This window comes from Arvicanthis niloticus, chromosome 16 (genome assembly GCF_011762505.2).
Source record: "Arvicanthis niloticus isolate mArvNil1 chromosome 16, mArvNil1.pat.X, whole genome shotgun sequence".
Classification (NCBI taxonomy): Eukaryota; Metazoa; Chordata; class Mammalia; order Rodentia; family Muridae; genus Arvicanthis; species Arvicanthis niloticus.
This window is the reverse complement of record NC_047673.1, coordinates 5,017,502-5,039,930: the sequence shown is the minus strand read 5'-3', so window position 1 is coordinate 5,039,930 and position 22,429 is coordinate 5,017,502. Positions and strand designations below refer to the sequence as shown.

General features: G+C 42.4%; 1 protein-coding gene across 1 annotated transcript in view; it reads right to left on the bottom strand.

Annotated features, from left to right (window-relative positions):
- Myo16 (myosin XVI) overlaps positions 1–22,429 on the bottom strand; it is a 482,119-nt gene that overhangs the window by 384,444 nt on the left and 75,246 nt on the right. The gene's annotated exons all lie outside the window — the stretch shown is intronic.

Sequence of the window (22,429 nt, the reverse complement as noted above, 5' to 3'; positions counted from 1 at the left end):
TCCTTTCCCCAGTTCCCCACCTGCTTAACTTTATGCTCTTTCTTTAAAAAAAAAAAAATCATGGAGTCCGATTTGTGTTGGTTAACCACTCTTGAATATGGGGTCTGCCCTGGAGTATGGTTGATATACTCAATGTCACACCCTTAGAGAAAACTGATTTTCCCCTCTCCCAGTTTAATTTGAGGTACCATATAATATGTGGGACAATACTCTAGCTGGAAATCATATGCCACCAAATAAAAGCCCAGCATCAGGAATGGGTTATATTTTCTGGAGTCATTGGTCAACAGCTTCCCTTAGTTCAATACCATTACAGGGTATTGTCAATGTTATGGGTTGCCCTCCACAACCTGAAGGTTAAAACCTTATTGTTGAAGACAACACCTACTTATGTCATAAAACATGAAGAGATCAACCCGGCACTCATCTGGAAACATCACCCGGACTGGCTAGTGCATTGGAAGGCACTGTACACTTCTGTCAGAGGAAACAGGTAATGATCACTCTCACCCAGCTATGGATACTGCATACAGTGAAGACCCTCTGCAAGGTAGTGTATTTTTATGATAATCTTTTTTTGAAAATGTAGTCAAAATCTGTTTCGGATTTGGGGGCTTTGAGAATGTAAAAATGGACCAAGTGGTACGGGTTCACACCATTCTGTGGTGGAGCATAAACCCTGGGTCCCCTAATATATAAAACTTACTGAGTCTGTCTTTATTAAATAAGACTACAAAAGCCAAATCTGTATAGTAACAGTCACGGATGCACTTCAAAGACAGGGTCCCAACCACACTGTCGCATTTCCCATCAAAGTTCAAATTCAGATTCTACCACTTTCCAGAGTTTCACTTTAGACAGAACAGTACTTCCCATTCATGGATAGAAAGTGTGGTACCTAATCTTTGTTATAAGGTTAGAAATAAGATGTAAAACTGTTGGTTAGATTTTTGGTATTTAAAATGACTACTAGAATCTGCAAGAAGGAAGATATTTTACTATGCATCAGATGACCCTGTCCACTCGGTAACTAACTTTCATAAGAATTAGAAAGGGGACTTTCAGCTTTCATTTTTAAAATAGATTCTTCATTATTCCTCTATTCAATAATTATAGCATCCCATCACCCATGATCTGTAAGAAGTTAGGTGATTTTCAGGAATAAAAATGTGTCTTTAAAAGGTCTGAAATGCAGTATTTATAGTTAAGGATAGCATAGCTTATTTTAAAACATTCTTTGGGTTATTTTCAATGTCCTGGTAAGACAGTAGACAACTGTGCATACCTCTTATTGACCATCAAGAACAAGGTTCCTTCATCTTAAATGAGTGCAAGTCTCCATTTGCACAGTGAGTCTGCATTCACTGGAGTCGTGTCCTGTCTCTTTAGGGAACTTTCTACCACCCAGATAACACACCCCTCATCTTAACACAGTAACAGATAGACAATGGGCTGGCTGCATTCCTCCCTGTACATGAATTTCTAGTGTCTGTATTTGCATGTCTCTGAATGCACACAATCAACTTGTATCTTATGACAACCAAGTTCTATGGTACACGGTTCACTCCTTAAAGTGAAAAGCGTTAAGTCCAAGAAGACATTACTGGAAGTGTGATATTGACCAGTCCCTAGTGATTTATTTTAAATAACTTAAACATCTCTGGCAGAATTCTGACTGAAGCATGTCCCTTCCCTCAAGGTGTGCATTGGTGAAATGCAGATTCATAACAATCTAGTGCACCACAGTGCACAGGGAACAACAGTACAGGTGATAAGGGCCTGGAAATTGTGTAGAGGGGCAACGCTAGACACAGCCACTCTGAGGAAACAGAGATGAGCACACACAGTGTGAAGATGCCTCACTCTACTTCATATGTATGAGCTGTGTGTATAAGAACTGCACCTTACATATGCTGTACATGAGCTGTGTATGAACTACTTACAGGAGCTGCACACAGAACCATACAGGACATGTACATGAACTGAGCATGACGTGTGTTTGAGCTGCGTGCACATGTCTCTTTCACACACTCTGGGGTTGTCTTATATTTGACTTTTGAACTGTATCCTCATTTTGTAAACCTGTGGGGACATGCACAGCCAAAAAAAGATATATTTTTATTTTCCTGTCACTACCAAACAAGCACTAGTTGCTTATTTGAGTGTGAATATGGTAGGAACATAGATTGGACTCCATTAACTTTCATAAAACGGAACAAAGGATGATTTAAACTTTATTACATTTCTTGAAATTTATCTTTCCTATGAAACCCAGCTCTGGTAGGGATTACAAAGACCACATCATAGCACTTTGAGCCACATATTTTATGGATAATATAAGATTTGATGGTAGCAGTAAGGCAGAGCTGAGACTGGAATGGATACATTTCCTAGAAATTCATTTACGGTGTAGAATTGGTCATTAAGCACAACTTTAAATACACTCATTTGGAAGGAGGAGGTGTTTTCCATTGCCAGAAAACTTTACAACTAATAAAGCAGCTATTTAATTATTCTGCAGCATTTTTACAACACCCTATTGTTATCAGTGAAGATGTCCAGACTATTTCAGAAAGCGTTTTTTTTTGTTATTCATCAAACAACTGCCCACTGTTCACACTATTTCTTATGCAAACACATTCTGTTTTTTCTTTTAAATGAGATCATTCCAGACAATTTTTAAGTAAGTTAGATTATTCTCCAACTTAAGCAAGTCTGACAAGCACTCAACAACATACACTTGCTCAGGAGGTGTATTTACTCTGTCCCAGATCAGACACGTCATTACAGTTCTACTTAGAATCCAAGGCACATGCCTATAAGATGGGATCCAGTTTTCCAGTCATCTGATACATAATTCCTAATCTAATAGTTCATGGGTTTTCACGTAATATTTAATTATGGAATTAAAGATGGAAGCCCTCAATAATCACCACCGTTAAAGAGCGTATGCTTAGTCTGTGTGGTGGTCAACTTCATTATCATCTTGACATGGTGTAAATAAACCTAGGAGATACAGCTCCAAGTCTCTATAAAGGCTTTTCCAGAGAGTAGTTTAGCTGAGGAGGGAAGATCCACTTTGAATATGAATGTCACCATTGTGTGGAATAAACAGAAAAAGGAGGCAAACTGAAGACCAGCAATCCGTTCTCTGCTGCTTAATGCCTATGCAAGGTGACCAGTGACTCAGGCCTCTGCTGACATGGCTCATCAGTGCTGCCACCAGCCCCTTCCCACCACGATGAGTTATAGCCTCTCATCCCCAAGCTAAGGCATCCCTTCCTCTCTTAAGTTTCTTTTGTCTAAGGAACAGGAAAAGTCACTAATTCAGCCAACTACACCACTACCACCACCAAATGAAGATATGAACTACACACAACTGGCCTCCCCATACTGTGAACCCAAACTCTGAGTCAGGGCATCTTGTCCCAACTCCAGAAACAGACTGCGGCTTCACACATTTGATGAAGAAATTTAAGAACATGCAATAAATGTGTTGCACACCACCATTTCCAAGATATCTTGGAAATACATGGTCAAGCCTCCTATGACCAGCATCAAAGCTTCTGGGTGGCTGAGGTCCTGAGCTTTCCTGTAATTATGGCTTTAGTCAAGGTTCATGGTTGTTCTTTAAGAAGCAACACATGTTGTATATGTGCTTTGGTGAGGACACTGGTACTTGCTGGCCCTGGGTACTTGCTGTGTGTTCTTGTTGCCCATTCTGGACATCTGGTCACCCACATACCTCTTGAATCCTTTTCCTCTAATGGAAATTAAATGTTTTGCATCTTCTCTAGTATCTAGGCAAGGCATTTGTAAGGCTGTTTTTTTCCCCAAATGTCAAAACAAACGGTGAAATCACCGTAGCGTTTGAGTTAGAATGAACCAAGAGGAACACTCCCACCTACCCTCTTGCTAAAGTTTGAATTGACCCAACATTTGCTTATCCTACAGTGAATTAGTGTGGAGTAGTGTTAGTGTATGTCAGTGCCTGTGTATGCATGCATGTGCATGTGTACTGTGTGGACAAGCAGAGTGTCACTGGATTTTCTCTGCCTCTTCATTCTGAAAACCAAACAAACAAAAAACAAAAACAAAAGACAAAAGAAAAAACAAAACAAAAAACAACCAGAAAGAAACCCAAAACAACAGTTTCTGTTTACTGAAAATAATACAAATTTTCCTAAAAGAAGATAAAATAAATTTTGAAGTAGTTGCATATATGAATGTCTTCATATTTCTCAACTGATAGATATTGAACTTTAGAATATATACACCTGTTTATTCACATACATACATACATATATACATACAAACATGTGTATACACACACACATTTGCACACACTTACTGTGGGAACCTGGCTGGCCTCAGCTGTTCCTACCTTTGTCTCCAGGTGCTGTAATCCCAGATGCCTGTCACTGCACCTGGGTAGTGATGCCTTTTTTTTTTTTTTTACTAGTTTTAATTTAATTAACCATGCACTTGTCTACATATACACAAATCTACTTAGTCAATTTCTACAAATCCTTCCAGTTATATTAAGCCCATTTCACCTACATGGGCATTTAGCTTAAATTTGTCTCAGGATTCCAATAAATAATCCTGTATTTATTTATTTATTTTTCCCTTGGATCGGTCAACTCAGTGTTCCAATACAGTGCTTTGTATGTTTCTGGGTATCACATGGAAGACTCTTTTTTTTTGCTAAGTATTATTTGGAGCTAAAACCTTGAGTTTTCCTTATTTCCACTATCACTGAACAACCAGATCACAGGAAAAAAGCCAGAAGAACCAGATGGCACCAGCCTCTTCTAGGGTATGCTACTGGAGACCTTGGAGTGTTTTGCTGAAAGCAGATGACAGGACACTCGGTCCCATGGGATTTGTAGCTGCCAAGAACAAAGGAGAAGAGAGGTGAAGCAAGCAGACCTAGCTTGTCTGAGTTTAACACCGGGCAGTAAGTCTCCTTCAACCTGCTCACAAGAAACTGAGGACGAGTTTAACGTCTAAATGAGTCCCCAGCTGCAGATTCCCCCATGGGCTAACCTGGATGACATGTGGGCTCTAGGGAGGTCCCCAGAATGTAACAGTATTGTAAAGGACCTGGAAAAAGAAATGTAGCAAGGATCAACTGAATTAAAAAAAAAAAAAAGACATTTGACTGTTTTCTCAAAGTGCGACGCTTTGCAGGTTAGTCCTCAGTGCTTACTGTTGAGGTCTTGGTCCTTAGAACTTAGTGGCAGGATTAGTCCTTAGTAGGACTTAACGCTCCCTATGTGGCGTGGTTCTTTCTGCCTATGCTGTGGGGTCAGTAAGTCAAGTCTTTCTGTCTATGTGTGGGGTCAGTAGGTCAAGGAGCTTGACAACCTAGATTGATCGTGTGGAAAACAAGTCTTGGAAGACAGATGGTGTTTTACCTTGAGACAGGAAGAACTGTCTTCCCAAAGCTCTTTAGACCTGAGAATGTCTGTCTTCCTCTGCCTTCCTCTCTTCCTTTCTCTTCTCACCTCAGTATGTAGATTGATGTGCCAGCCACCTGTAGAGGCTTGCAGTTTTTTGATGCAGTGGCTCATCCCAGGTTTAATCCCACTACCCTCACAAGCAACATCTGGATTTCTATGCATTGATTTGTAAGGACTGGACTGTACTAAAGCAAGGCAAGAATGCTGTTTTCAAATCCCTGATCCATGACCAGGGCTTTGTGTTTTCTGTTATTCTCCCTCTACTCAGGTCTACTTTCTCCTCCCTCTGCTCTCCTATCTACTCCTCCTCACCTCTTTCCTTCTCTACTTAAAGCCTGAGATGTTTAAAAACTTTAGAGATAAACAATAGTCGTGCATTAATTCTGCCTGCACCAGGTAAGACTGACTGTGTGCCATAACCGAGGAGCAATTCCAATGTGCCAGGCACTTTTACAACCATGTCTTAAGTATCCACTCAGCTAACACTCATAATAGAGTGAAACAGAGACCACTATTGGTCTTCTGTTTGTAATAAATGAAGAACTGAAGCTTGAAGAGTCAGCAACATGTGTGAGTGTTCAGGCATGGAAGAGCAGGACCAGAGCACCATGAAGCTCCCATCCCAGGGGCCGCATTGTCCACGGAGGAGTCCTGCATCCCCTCGGTGGCTAATGCCATTTTAAAAATGATTTTTGGGTGTTACAAGTCTCGTGTGCTGTGACTGCTGACATCCACTTCTTTCTGCAAGGTTCATTACTTCCTTCTTTTCCCTTTTACCACCCTGCTTTCCTGACTATGCCTGGTGAACCTCAATCCTTTTTCTTATATACAAGTATGGAGAGACAAGACAAAAACATGGATGCAGAAAAGACACAGGAAAGAAGATGGTCACAGACAGTAGGACAATCAGGATTCAAGGTTGGAAGGAAGATGGACAACATCTGTCCCCTTCCTGCTCCTTTCTTCTGTGATTTGGTTGGTGGTACTAGCTTATCACTTGCTGATCCTAGTTATATATCCTAAATTGCATACATACATACATACATAATACATACACACACATATACATACATATATATACATTCATACATGTATACACATGCACACATACATATAGTGAATGTATGCACCAGGTGGGCTTCTGAAATGCCAGTGAGGTGCTGATACAGCGATGTTCACTTTGCCACCTTTGAGTGTCCATCAGAGTAGACAGGGAAGCAGAACCAGCCCACCTTGAACATTGCAACATGAAGAGTCAGGCCACCACAAATATATAAAGAAAAGAAGTGTTACAAACAGGCTCAGCATGGGGGGGGGGCTAACCACCTTTAAATTCAGCTTGGAAGGCAGAAGCAGTCAGATCTCTGTTTTAGGCAACCCTCGTCTACATACAGAGTTCTGGGCTGGCCAGAGCTTTCATATTGAGATCCCGTTACAAGCAACAACAACAAAAAGACTTATAGACAGGAAGTAAGAGTCAGTAAGAAAATAAAGGTAAATTTCTATGTATGAGATTTTAAAATGTGCAGAAGAATGGAATTTGACCCCGATCTAATAGTTCAAATGTAACATCTTTTCAGAATATTACTATGAACATTAACACTAAGCTATTTGTTTAAGCTATTTGTTTAGAGAAAGGTCTTCCACACCTCCATGGGGGCCACAGATACATGTGTTCAACCTCTACTTGCAGGTGTTAATTAAGTGTTTCAAAGGAGAATAACTGTGATGGCTGTGAAGAAAATCTCCCTGAATTAAAAATCTCCCACAGACCTGATGGGAGATATTCTGAGGGTGTTACATGACCTGGTTCACCAGTGCGAAGTTCAAGATTTATGGTTGCAGGAAAAAATGTATAGATTATTGGCATAAAAAAGTCATGAGGGAAGCTCCAAAAACAAAGAAACTGGCTTGTTTTTGACCTTGACGATGAGAACAGGTTGAAATATACAAGATCGAGATTTGGTGAGCTGTGTTGCCACATTCCTGCACTGTATACAATGCGCGTCACTGTTTTGGTACATGTTGTGTGGTGTGTAAGCATCTACACCAAGTGTTGACAAGGCTCTTCTTCAATTGATCGTCATCTTATTCTTTGAGGCAGGGTCTTTCACTGAACATGGAGGTCATGAGTTGGTCTAGACTGCCAGGCCCAGAAGCTCCAAAGATGCTCCTGTCTTCTCTTACCTCTGGGTAGACCAGGATTACAGGTATATGCCACAGGCCTGGCTTTTATAATATGGCCACTTGAGATGAAAATGCATATACCGGTGCTTGGATGTCACTTTCCTGACTGAGCAATCTCTGCACCCTACAACATGAATTACTCTTAGTGTTATAAAATGTGATATCCTCATATAATAGCTAGCCCCACTTACAGCAGGTTGGGCCCACCCCCATTAATCAAGAATTTAAAAAAAAAATGCCCAACAGGCTTGCCCGCCAACCAAACTGTTGAGGGCATTTTCTCAATTGAGAGTCCTCTTCTCAAGTAGAATGTATTAAGAAAAACCCTCAGAGATGTAAGAGATAGGTAGCTTGGGGGTATTAGTTTATCACACATTCTTTTGTTCAATCACAGATGCACATACAAGAAGACAGAAATTTCCCAGAACGGTAAATAAGCTGCTATAATTTATACGGCCAATGGAAGAGCTGAATAGATGCACATAACTCTGGGAAGCAGGCACAGCAGAGGTGGGAGAAAACACTGCGATCAGCAGTAGTACCTTAGCAAGGGTACTATGCACCCACTGGGATTTTTTGAACATCTATATCACACACAAGAAACAGCTAAAGTTGGAGTTTTGGAGACAGACAGGGTTTGACTGTGAATGGCACAATCTGTGAAATCTAGAGCTTTACTGCCTAGGCCAGTTTTCCTGGGACATACCTACAAACTTTGCAGGGGGTTCATAGATTATCAATGGCCCGCCTGTCTGCAATATGAGGACGACTTCTATAGCAGATGGGTATCACCTATCAGGGAGACGGTAGAGACCAGGAATGATCATCTTGAGATGAGGTAGCCGGCAAGGAAGCAACATGAAATCTCTCATTTTAGTTGAAGCTGAAGATGACGTGGGCTTGAAACCATCACAGTGCTGAGGACAGGGTGAACTGAATGGATTCTCACCAAATGATGGCTTTGAGATTTCCATGATTGGGGGACGTGGGAGGTGTTGTGGGAAAAGAGAAGAGAAAGTATGTGTCTTAGTTAGTTGTCACTATGATAGCAGCTAGTCTTTTGAGAAGAGGAACCTTAACTGAGAAAATGCCCTCAACAGTTTGGTTTGTGGGCAAGCCTGTTGGGCATTTTCTTTATTCTTGATTAATGGGGGAGGGCCCAGCCTGCTGTGAGTGGGGCTAGCCCTGGGAAGGTGGCCCTGAATTGAGTATGCATGCAGGCTGAGTGAAGCATTCTGGGTAAGCCAGTAAACAGTTCTACTCTGTGGCCTCCTATCCAGTTCCTGACTGCAGGTTCCTATTTTGAGTTCCAACCCTGACTTCCCTCAGTGAGGAAGCATGACCTGAGATTGTAAGATAAAATAAACCCTTTCTTCCTGAAGCTGCTTTGTCCATGGTGTTTTACCACAATAGGAATCCTCACTATGCAGTCACCCACTGGCTCAGAGTGTAAGAAGAGGAAGCTGGGGAAGACAGCAAATTTTTCTTTAGGTATGGTGAGTCTAGACAGCATGCAGGAGACATGCATGATAGAATACAAAGCAAATAACAGGGACTTAGAAAACCTTGTCTTCGGGTCTCCAAAGGATCTCCATCTGCCACGGTGATGAATGCACCCTGCTGCATCGCTGTAGTGTTGAAGAAATTGCTGGATGTCTTGGAAATGTTTTCATGATTTCTTTTTATGTTCTTTTGAGAACTTGTACCATGAGACAGAGGACTATACACAGAATTACAACCACAGCACAGCACAGCACAGCACAGCACAGCACAGCACAGCCACCTCTCTCAGTGGCTTTTGGTTCAAGGAAAATACTCAGGCATTAACAAGAAAACAATAGGAACTGCAGCAGGAAAGCTATGCTCAAGGTTAACACATGAACACCTCTTTCCATCCAAGGGGTGTGGGGAGACCTTATTGAAATCTTCATCTCACCTAAATCTAAAGGATGTGTAGAAGGAAAGGGGAATTGGCAACAGAGAGAGAATGCCTGGGTCCCTGTGGTCCACGGATCTGCATCAATGGTGCACCAGTCTCTGAAGCAGGCCTAGCACCCTGAGGTCTTATTGATCTTCCATACTTGTGATGCTAAGAATCTATGCTCTAGATAACCAAAATCTGGATGAAAGGGTTCATTCAAACTGCCGTGAGAGAAAATGGAAGGAACGGAATTCTTGGGCAAGGGAGTGGAGAGGGAAGAGTGGAGCTCTCACAGGGAGGACTGGGTTGCTTCTCACACTGTCAGGCAAGCATTGCAATTGTAAATGAATTCCTTCGGTCTCCACTGCCCTTAAGGGGGAAGTCAGCACAGTTGATGGACATTTTGAATCAACAGTTAACAGACACTACAACTATGAATGTGTCGACAGGTACTTAAGCTGGGGGTGGAGAGTGTGCCAGCAAAAATCAATAACCTAGTTCCCAAGGTGGAGATCACACAGGCATACCAACCAGACACATGGCAAAGACCAAGAGGGAGGAAGGCGCTTTCATAAACAAACTGCATCTACTCACAGGACCACACACTCGTGTTTGCTACCGCGTATAATTTTAGTTTCTGAACTTGTGCTCCACTAATCTGTGCACACAGACAAGTCATCGTTAACCCTTTCTAGCACAAGGTTGCTTAATCAGCATATGGCTTATCTGTATAAAGTGCACAATTAAATTTCAAGTTTTATTAACAGGCTCACTCTACACAGCACTTCTCTTTTCTTCCCATTTTTTTCTCTCCTCATGCTATTTGGACATAATGAACGTGATGACCAGACCTGAACACCTCCCTTCGGTCTGCTGCTTCCCTTGCTTGAGTTCTTGATGAATCCTGAAAACTTCCTCAAGGGAATAAGAAATTCTTGAACTATTGTGAAGCTGAGTCTGCTTTGAGCTTTGGGTGGGAAACAATGACATCAGGTCCTGGACAGACAACCTCACAGGGTAAAGACAATGAGGACAGTGTGCCCTGGGCCTGACCCTCCCAGGACTTGTCACCAATCGCTAAGAGAGGCTAACAGCACAATACAGACAGCGCCCTCCTGCTTCCTCAGTGACCGAGCATGTAGTATAGAGTTTTAGTTGGAATGTTTAGGACAGACTTGGCCACACTGAGCTCAGAACACACATGCTGTTCCGAGTGATGACGAAGTAGTTTTCTTACTAAGACATAAAATGCAGGGAATGAACAACCTTTGTTTTCAATACTGATCACACACTACTTTCAATTGAAGTTATAATTCAACTTATGTGGCTCCTGAAGGACCACTGCATGCAAAACTGCCTCTAAAACTGACTGGGATGAGATGATCAAAATGAGTGCTTTGGTGGTCATAGTGGGGCACACATAAACCCTTGGGAGGTAGAGGCAGGCAGATCATTCTGAGTTTAAGGCCAGCCTAGTCTACATGGTCAGTTGCAGGCCAGCTAGGGGTACATAGTAAAACCGACTCAATTTTTTTTTAAGTGCATGCACTGCATCGCCAAGTAACTGTCTTGGAGGAAGGTAGGCAGCCATGCACACCATCAGCTAAAGAGCAAGCACACTCACAAGGAAGGAACAGGAAGATAGAGCAATTCATCCCATTCTGCAACCCAGAGGATGTCTTGGAACTGAGCAAGGAGGACCAAGGAAGCATTTGGCCTTGCAAAGTGAGGCAGCCGGGACTAAAGCGCACATGTTCCCCACTGGGATGGACCGACTGCAGACGGGGAGCGACAGACTAGGTGATGTATAAACCGCAGCCTCCTGTCTGCTTCAGTATCTTTGGATTCCCAAGCTTGGTCACATGATGGATAAGAGTCATACCCTGTATGGTTGCTTGCATTTTGTTTTTTTCCAGACGATATTTCTGTGTTTCATCCACTTCGAGACTGGAATTGGGGTCGCTTCTCTTTAAGGTGATTTGAGAGTTTATGGGTGTGTTATATTTTCCTATTTCTTTTTATAGGTGAGCTTCCCCACTTTTGGCTTTTATCGCCGATCTGCTTGGCTGTTATGAATATACTGACTGCTGCTGTGCACGTTACCATGCGTGCTTCTGTATGGAAATATACTCTCCATTCTGCCACCTCAATCCTTAGGAGGAGATGACATTTGGGTCCTATGATAACTACACTTAACATGTTGCAGAGCTGACAAACTGCTTTCCAAAGTGGGTGTACCTACCGTTTTACCACAATCCCACAAGAGCTGGGGTTCAAATCTCATTGTGTCCTCAACAATATATGCTATTCTCTAACTTTTTGGTCCTTAGGCTTGTGGCAAACATGAAGTGTCATCTTACTTTTCATTAACTTTTCCTTAATTATTAAAGCTTTGAGCGTGCGTGCGTGTGTGTGTGTGTGTGTGTGTGTGTGTGTGTGTGTGTGTGTGCGCGCGCGCATGCACGCACGTGCGTGCATGTGTGATTTTCATTATTTCTTCTGTAAGTACAGGTTTGCTGGGTTCTCCAGCCTTCATAAGGGTCTGTCTTTGTTATTGTTGGGTTATAAGAACACTTTATTCTGGAGAAGTGTTTGGGCTCTGGGATCTTGACAGTGTCTCACAGGAAACATAACACCTTGGGTTAGTATGCAGTTAGATGGGTCAGTGTTCATTTGTGTCTCTCCTGTTGGTGTCAGATATAAAAATCTTTGCCTAATCCCAGATCTCAGAGATATGCTTCTCTGTTCAGGAAAACTCCGGTGGCTTTAGCACTTTTAGTTCCGTAGTCTGTCCCAGACAGCATGTCTGTCTGGTGTGAGGCTTCATTTCATTCCTGTGTGCACCATCTCTGGCTTTTCCAAGACTCACTGTATCAAAGACTCTTCTTTCCCCATTGAACGGTTTTAGAGCCTCTTGAGAACAGCTGACTGACCATAACTGAAGAGTTATTTCTGGACTGTCTCTTATTCTCCAATAATTTGTATATCTAGTCTAAAGCTGGTGCCACACTGTCTTGACTTACTGTGGCTTTGTAACAGTTTTGGAATTGTGACATGTTGCTCTTTTGTTTTTCTTTTCTTTTTATAATTGCCTTGCCTAGTGTGGACACTTTACCTTTACATATTCATCTTAAGCTCAGATCTTCAATTTCTACAAAAAAAAAAAAATCCAGCTGCATCATTAAGAGAGATTACACTTGTTCTATGGATCAATTCAGGGACCACTGCCCCCTCTGCAGCACGCACTCAATCCAATGAATAAAGAATGTGTTTGTTATTTAAGACTTCCTTAACTTCTTCAACAATATTTTCTTGTCTTAAAGATACAAAATTTGTGTTTCTTTCATTGAAGGTTTTTATAAGTAGTTGACTATATTGGATGCTATTTATAAATACAGTGGCTCCTTAAATTGACATGTGATTGTCCAATGCTGGTTACAGGAGTATGTCTTCAGTCCTTGGTCATTTACCTGGTAAGGTTTAGATGACTCATTTTTAGTTCATGTGTGTGTATATGTGTGTGGGTATCTGTGTGTCTGTGTGTATGTATGCGTATGTATGTATGTGTAATTGTCTGTTTGTGTGTGTGTGTGTGTGTGTGATCATGCTACCTGAGAAGAGACCTATTCCTTTTCTTCCCTTCTAATCTGAATCCCCTTTACTTTGTTTCTTTCTTACACGCTCTTGCTAGTAGCTCAGGAGTCTGTGAACAACCATGGTGAGGGCGCTCTTGTCAAATCCTGGTCTTAGAAGTGAAGATTCACCAGGTAAAAGTGTCATTTTTTAAAATGTCTTTTTAAAAATATAAGTGGTTTGAATTTTACCATGCTTTACTGTTCTTTGAGGGTGACAGTAAGCCTTTTGTGTTTTTTTGTTTTTTTGTTTTTTTTACATTAACCCAGTCTACTGAATTAATTGATTTTTATAAGTTGAACCAATATTAAAGTCTGGGTAAATCTGGTGAATAAAGCTTTTGAAATTTCTCTCCATTAGATTTACTAGCATGTTGTTTAATACCTGTCCTCTTATTGACTTCTGTCAGCTTCCTAGAATGCTGTCCTTGTGTTTGGGATGCTGTAACAGGGCACTTGGAGGGCTTGGTGCCCTCCTCACCAACTGTGATGTTCCAGTGTGAAGGGTTTTTTTTTTTTTTTTTTTTTTTTTTTTTTTTTTTTTTCCCAACTGACAGAAACAAAACTCAGGGCATGGAAACCAGTTGGGTGTCAAGAATGGAAAACAGGGAAGAAGTCAAGATGAGTTTTGGAATGTGTCAAACATATTGAGAAACGAGGACACATTGAGACGGAATCTCTCATTTGCATACATCCAATGCTTGCTCAAGGAGAATGTCACATCCAGAAAGATTATGTAGATTTCCACAGACACACAAATGTGCCCTACTATCTTCAGGAAGAGCTAAAAACAATTATTTTAATGAATCGGATTAAACCTTTAGCATGTTGATTCAGACATCTGTGCTGCTTCTGGACCTATACAACTACTCACTGCAAATCTACCTGCCCAGGCCATAGGTGTTAATTTTATAACTGCAGCCATTGCCGGGTGGCTTCACGACCTTCCCAGGCTGTGTGCTGTTTCTCAGTTTCACAGTCCCTATGTGAGAATAACCCCCACCCTCTCCTCATCCTGCCATTCTCTGCAAGCTGTGCTCTGGTGCGGCTCACAGACGAAGCTCACACAAGCACTGGCCCTTCCCAGTTCCTTCCTCACTTAGCAGGTCAAGCTCAGTAAGAGAGGAACAGGAGTATTTATTAGGTACCAGCCTTCAACCTTGTGCCTGCAGAAGGGAGTGACACTGTGTATGGAGAGTGGGGTGACACATTAGCTCCTAACCCATTCTCTCCTATTCGTACAGGAACTCACACCAACACTCAGAAATCCTTCCTCCGGGCATCCTCCTGTATTTTGGGGACCACCTGGGCACCTGTCACTTTATCTCCTTCTAGCATTTGCTTGGATACCTCCTGTGAACTCCATTTTGGTAAAGACCAGTGCAGTATTTGACCTATGCTCAGTGTTAAGTTAACGAAATGGCCTTCAGTTAGTATTTTTTGAAATGCAAGTATCTCTGTGGAGACCAGAGAGCATAGCTTCACAGACCTACACACTAGCACTCTATTCCAAGAGAATGTTATCCTTGTTTATGAGGGTCACCTTCAAGAACATGTACTTAAAGCAGATACTTCTGGACACTGCCAGCATGTTGTCCTGTGCCTTCCTTTGTGTCACGAGGACCCCCTCCTTGTCTCCGACATTCACTTCCTCACTGAGCAGGCTCACAATGGGACTGTGAGAACCAGTGGCCATGGCAAGTGTGCAAAGGGTCAAGAAGCATTGGCTGAATGAGCAGCCAGGACACCATCGTCCCCATGTCTTATGGAGGGAGCATCCAACAGAGCAATGTGTCTGCCAGAACACACTTATGATAATGTACAGGGAGGGGAAAAAAGACCAATTTGTGAGCATGTTGCCTTCCTCCATGCAGCCCACCTGCATGTGGGTCTAGAATGTAAGAAGTTGGCTGAGTTATGTCTTTCATGTTCTTGGCTATTTTTTGCAATGAATGCACCTCATGCCACAGTTTGGAGCTGTGGTTTTAATCCCAGTGATTCTGTTTGCAGACTGGAAGATGGGGACTTGCTTACTTACCTGCTTTCTCTAAGCATCAGCAAACCCCAAACCACACTTCCCATTGTGTGGGAAGGAAGCTGTAGGCTGGGAAAGCGTGCCGTTTTATGGAGGATGGAGTAGCAGACGGGACGTTTGGAGCCACCACACGGCAGACGTGATCTATCTTTTCTGCAGTTCCTAATTACTAACGGTATTCCTGGACAAGCCCCAACACTATTTATTCTGGTTTTATGTTCTTTAAACGGCCTTCGGGAAAGCAAAAGCCCCCTCCCCAACCCCCCTTACACGTGAGTCTCTATGGCCTGTAGTATTCAGACTTTACAAGGCTCTTGGTGAGGCAGATGGCAAAACGTAAAGTTGTTCTGACTTTAAATTGAACCAAATCCAACATTGGCTACATGTCAGCTTTTGATAGTTCTAAATCCATTTCTGTCTCATTTCCTTCAGAGCGGCTTCCCTTTAAAACTTTGCTAAATGATTAATTTGACTCACTGAGTGGGCGATGGATGTCCTAAATCCTTTTCTTTGCCTCCTCCCTGTGACGGAACAAGGCTGGAACAATAGGCCAAGCACTGCCTGCTTTAGTCTGTGCAGGCAGCGCGCAGGCAGGGCCTCTGTTTTACATTGCCATGGGCACCTTGACGTAGAGTGCTCAATCTCGACATGACACTTCTTCCAGATAGAGACAATTTTTTTCCAAAGTGATATATGTAATATGTAATGGATATCTTTAATTTTTAAAATTCATATTAGAACCCATCACTTAACTTATTATGGCTTTTGTGTGTGTGGACAACCTCACTGATGCCTGTCCTCTCTTCCATTAAAGTGACTCAATTGAATTTTTATAGGTGTGTCTGGAAACTAACTTCCAGAAGACTTCCCTCTCTAGTGGAGAAAGAGGGCTGTCTTAAAGGCAAGGTGGCTGTGGACACAAAAAAAAAAAAAAAAGAAAAAAGAAAAAAAAGAAAGAAAGAAAGAAAAAAAAACCCAACCTTACAGTTTTCTAGCAGACTTTAATTTACCACGATTGGTTCTGTTTGCTTGCTTCTACTCTGCCTCAAGGTCACCTCTTCCTTGTTAGGATAGCTCTGGGCCTTTTGCTTATCAGAACATTTCCAACAATTCGAGGAAGACAGGAGCTGAGCAAATAGAAAACCTGGATTTACCATGCATTGCAAAGCAGTGCAGCTGAGATTCAGGTGCTGACAGTTTCCATGGACCACCCCAGCTCGCACCTCCCGGCATGTGGGAAGGGCACCTTGGGAGACCCTGCTCTGTACGTGTGGCCATGAGCTTCCACTGGTCCTCATTGTCTTTTTCAACAGAAGAACAAAAGTGGTGATGGGGGGAGGGGATGATTTCTAAAGCATCACAGAAATCATCTTACCCCACCAAATGTATAAAACACCAGAGAGTTTGCAGTGCACCCAGAGCACAGAGTTTGAGTGGAGTGTAATTATCAGAAGGATGCCCAAGAGAGGAAACGGCCTGTGGTGGCTAATACTGTTTGTCAACCTGACAGGGTCTAAAATCAGTGAAAACAAACCTCTGAGAGGAAGTTTCTAGATTGGGTTAAGTGGTTAGTAAGAAGACCCACCCTAATGTGGGTGATCCCATCCCCGTGGGTTGAATCAAAAGGAAAATGCCACCTGAGTGGCTACCATTCATCTTTCTGTGGTTATGACTGGTTATAACCTGTCCAAGTATCTCACACTCCCGATGCTTCACCTTCCCAACCACGGTGGACAGCACCCTAAAACCAGAACCCCAAACAGCATTCACTTAATTTGATTTTGTCACAGAAATGAGAAAAATAAGTGGTACATGGCTGCAGCTGGCAGACTTTAATGAAGTTGGGTCATTCACACGAACCAAGACAGAGTTGGTCTGATATCACACAGTTAACAAAGGCAGGAAATTCTCACTCCCAGATGCTAGACTATGAAGTCTTTCCTGAATGTCCTTTCTCTCTTTTAGTCCTCACCACATCCCTCGGAATTAGACTCTATCTTGACCCCATTTTACTTGCAAAGAGCCAATGCCAAGAGACTATGTCACAGAAGGCCAGAGAGTATACATCACCTACAGGAACTTCCACTGTGTCACAGTAAGGGAATCACCCACATAACTTCTGACTTCTCCCTACAGGTCATGACCCTGTATTCATTTAAAGCATACAGGGGTGTAACAGTACATGTAGCTTCTTTCTGGTCTAATTTGCTTAAGGATGGAGTACCATTTCCTGAGACTTTAACACCACAGTGCCCTTCTCTGCAGGCTTCTAGCTGCAGGCCTACACTTTCCCGTGGAGGATGGGAGTCTCTGAGGCCTGCTAGAATCCGAAAAGGATTTGCAGCGAGGAGTTTAGCTTAGATTCCCTACAAATAGGAAGAAAAACAAACAGCATGAATACATAGAAGATACATATGTAGCATCGTGTGACATCTCACATTTTACATTTTAAGGAGGGGAAAAGTGATATTTCCATCCTACAAAAACAGCCTAATTTTGGTTTGGGCTGTGCTCACTTTAAGTCCTCTGATCGCCCCCTAGTGTTCTCGTCTTAGTACTGCATTTCCTCACTTCAAATGAGGCTCTTGAAAAGTGCTTCATCATCCATTAGGTGCACTGGTCCACTGGCTCGCAGTTCTTGACCTTCATAAGCTGGGATCCTTTCACACAGTTCTTTATGTTGTGGTGATCCAACCACAAAAGTATTTTCATTGCTACTCCATAAAGTGTAACGTTGCTATTGCTATAAATCATAATGTAAATATCTGTGTTTTCCGATGGTCTTAGGCGGCCCCAGTGAAAGGATCATTGGATGTTGAAAGAGTGGAGACCCACAGGTTGTGAACTCCTGCACTAAGCACACACTGCCTTGAGCTCCAGGACAGGCTAGCTTACCTGGGTATGAGTAAAATAGATGTGGGTCTTTCCTTTGGAGACTCCATGCCCTGCTGACAGCACAGGTGTGCCAGGACCCCTTGTTCCCTACAGTCTAGTCCTCTCACTCAGCAGGGTAGTGCTCACCCTGCTGGTTTTGCTGAGATTCCCAGGAATGACCAGAAGGGCAGGAAGAAGGCAGCCGGGGTGGAAACAAAAGGAAAAAGAAAGCTCTGTCCTAGTCACCATTTCACGATGTGTGAGAGGTACTTATCCTGATTTATGAGGAGAAGGAGTGAGGAGTAAGAAGGCAAGAAATCCAGATGGTGGTGAGTGGCTGGGATCATAGACTGAGTATTTTCAATGCTCTCTCGTGAAAGAAAAGACTTACACTCACACTGGTTTGGAGCACAAGAATGCGGTCTTGAAACACTGTTTGTTTACAGAGTAGCAAATGGGACCATAGACATATCAGTGTTGTTCAGGAGCCCACAGAGAAGCCGGGAACATTGTGAAGATTCCCATGAAGATAAGGGTGGGGTGACAACAAGGAAAAGAAGGGAAGGAGTAGTTTAACTTTAGGTGGGAGGGAGCACTCCATTAGAGGTGGGAGGGAGCACTGCAGACAGCTTGTGGTGAATGTGTATGATGGATGTGTTGGTGAGGGAGCACATGAGGCAGATTATTCACAGTTGGCTCCCTGGAACCACCTCACCAGCTGTGTGGGAATAAACAGGAGGAGGTTAGAAGTCAACTCAAGTAGGAGGTGTTAATGTTCACTCGCAGGCATATGAGTCCTTCGGTAAATACAGGGTTGTGTGTGAACGCTGCTGCAGAAGGCCTTTCTGTCTAAAACAAAATCCCTCTAAACCAACCCCAGAATCTAAAATCAGAGTTCCCAGGAATCTGCAAAACTGAAAGTGATAATTACCATCACCAGAGCCGCACTGAGTTCAGCAGGGAAGAGATCCCCACTGGCTGACGTTCAGGCTGGCTGCCCATCAGACAGTCCTTAGCCCTTCTGAGATTCCAGGAGGGAAAGTATTCATAGAAACATTCCTGGGGAGAGGCAGATGAGGAAGGAAGGCCAAGAGCCACAGAACAGTCAGTAGTTAAAACCCCGTAGAACAGGAAGGAGTGTGCATGCCCTTGCATTGCTGACCTTCTTTGAAGACTTCAAAACCACAGAGTTCAGCCTCCACAGTTTCAGAGGCACAAGGCAGGTATATGATGTATTTTCTTTCCAAACAATTCCAACACAAAATTCTGAGGTCAGCCCTCTGCATTGTGAAGCATTAATAGCTGGGAGAGATTTTGTTGTTGTTAACAAGCAGACTGTTTTTAGATAGACCAAGGTAAATTACTGGGGTAATTCCTTTGAAAATGAAGTCATTATATTCTTGACACTCATAGCTAAATTTAGCTCTCAAGAGTAATTCTTATAAAGGATTCCACATCAAGGCTATGATCTAGTCTTAACAGAGAGAGAGAGAGAGAGAGAGAGAGAGAGAGAGAGAGAGAGAGAGAGAGAGAGGTAAGTGCCTCCAATAAAATAATAAAATACATAGAACCTTTGCTTGAAATCAAAACTCATTACTATGACCAGACATGGATGTGTTTACTGTAACAAAGTCTACAAGAAGCTCTTGGAAAGGAGAAATGTTTGCATTTCCAAAATGGTGTCACTCTGTTTGTGTGTGTGTGGGGGGGGGGAATGAAGTGTCAACCAATCTAATACCCATCCATGTGGACATGAAACAAATTGGCCATACAGTTGGTAAAAAAACCAATTCACAAAAGCTAGATGTCAACTAATCCACCCATTCACCTGGATGTCACTCAATACACCCCTCCACCTGGTTGTCAACTAACCTCTTCCTCTATTTAGATGTCAACTAACCCATCTCTACTACCATTGTTTGGGCCTTTGGGGCATAGTTTGTCTTCCAAACATCCCATGTCTTTTCCAAAAGGGAGCCTGAAAGTCAATTCTTTGGTATAGGGATATCTGTTCATCAAAACATTGTATCATCCTTACAAGGATATACAGAATAAATACTTAAGGAATTTACTATTTGTTGTACTGAACTGCAATCAGTTCTGATTATCAAAAAATAGTAGTTTTCTATCAAGTTACCTTGGCTTAACAGTTGTTAAGAAGGTCCCTCAAGCACTTATGGCAACAGGCATTTAGAAGCTTCTTCTGCTAAAAATCTTTTACTCTCTGCTTTGGCCTTCAGGTAATCAAAAGTAGAGTAGAAGCCAGACATCTCTGTCCTTATTTGTGACTGTCTGTCTCCTTTATTTTACTCGAAGGCACAGAGAAAAGACATTGACCTAAATCTTTACTTTTTTGTAGATTCCAAAAGAAGTAAAACTTCTTAAGACAGCACACTCTCCCAGATGACAGGAAGGCTGCACCCTGGAGCAGAAGCAGTTATTTACCGAGGATCACCTTGACCCTCAAGCAACTACGGCTTTGGAGGACCACCTTGCAGAAACAAAGCTGAGGCAATGTCCAAGGAGACCACACCGAGGCCAGTGCTGAGCGATCCTCTTACATCCTGTCCTCTGTTCAAAGCTGAAGCTCATGTCAGGATCTCCAAGATGGACATAGGTACTGACCAGGTGACTGAGCCTGAAGAGGTGGCTGGAGCTCAGACATTTGCCCTAAAAGGGCAGAATATACACTGGCTGCCTTTGTTCCTTTTCTCTGTCATGATGACAGTTATCAAACTGAAAAGTATAGATAAATGTGATTCACTATGGACTGCCCAGATAAACTCAGAAAAATTAAAAAAAAAAAAAAAAAAAAAAAAAAAAAAGCCACCCGAAAAAGGCTAATTTCACCATTTACAAGCAAAGAATATGCAACTTCAATTTAAATTAAATTACAGCACAGCCACAGCGATCAAGTCAAAAATGAAAGTTAGCATCTGATGATTCAAATATATGATAGTGAGAAGACTGAACAAAAGAACTTGTCAAATAAAGAAAGCAGTTCTCGCCTCAAAAGGACTAAGAGATTATTCTGGAGCCAAATATGAGTGACTGTGCCTGAGAAAAGACTCAGGTTTCCCCCCAAATGCCAACCTCCATTTTGGAGATGGTTACAGGAGATTTTTTTAGTTACATAATCAAGAAAGACATTAACCAACTTATTTATCAAATGAGCAGTGGGGGCCACAGGAAAGCAAAGCACAGCAACATTGAGGACAAGCCCCCTACAGGCCTCAGACGGAATCCAACACCATTCTTGACTTTTGGTTTGCTAATAGTGAGAGGTGTGCTAAGAACATATTTTAAGGTCTCGCCGGTCATAGGGATGCTAGGCTAGATATAGATATGTGCAGTTACTTGTTGGCTTTCAAAGAGAATAAACATAATCCAAGATAATTTAACTCTGGTTAATAATAATAATAATAATTGTTATTATTATTATTATTATTATTATTATTATTATTATTAAAACTCTGGTTTTAACATAGCCTGCACTTATGTTTATGTTCCACATGTGTGCCTCTTGCCCTGGAAGCCAGCAGATGGTGCTGGATTCCACGGGAACAACAGTTACAGATGGTTGTGAGCTACCATGTGGGTGCTAGGAATCAAATCCAGGTCCTCTGCAAGAGCAGCCAGTGCTCTTTATGGCTAAGGCCTCTCTTAAGCCCCACAGATCTGTAGAATGATTAAGACAGGCACAGTTTTTCTTTCTCTTTCAATGTTTCTTCTGAGAACTTCAGTTCACTAAGCTGCAACTGGACATTTAATGGGTGAACAACACATTCTTGATGAAGCTCATTACTTTTTGCCACTAGTGACTTAATTTAGAAGAAAATGTGGTAACTTTCAGAGCACATTGTCAAGTAATCCAGCACAGGAGTGGAATCCCCCTTAGGAGACGTGATTTAAGAACTCGTAGGTTGGCTACAGCATTTAGACTGATGTAAACAGGACCAGGATCTTCCTGAGGAGCAACACTGACAAGTGTCCCCCACCCCCACCCTTCATATAGTCGTAGCACATCTAACTCTTGGTTGCATCTTAAGCACGATAGATGTCTCAGTCAGTTCCATCACTTGTAGGATGTGCCTTGTGAAACAAAGCAATGCTCCTTAGAATACAGTTCTCAGTTCTCAGTTCTCAGTTCTCACTCTTGCCCGGGCATCCCTTGCTTCATTTCTGGTCATCTTCTAGGCATTTGGGGCTTCTTCACTTGCTAAGGGAAGTGTAGAAAGTTCCCTGTGCTGTGGAGCAAAGGTCTCCTGATATCAGATATGTTCTTTCTGGCTCTTCTGCTCAGAGCCATGTGTTG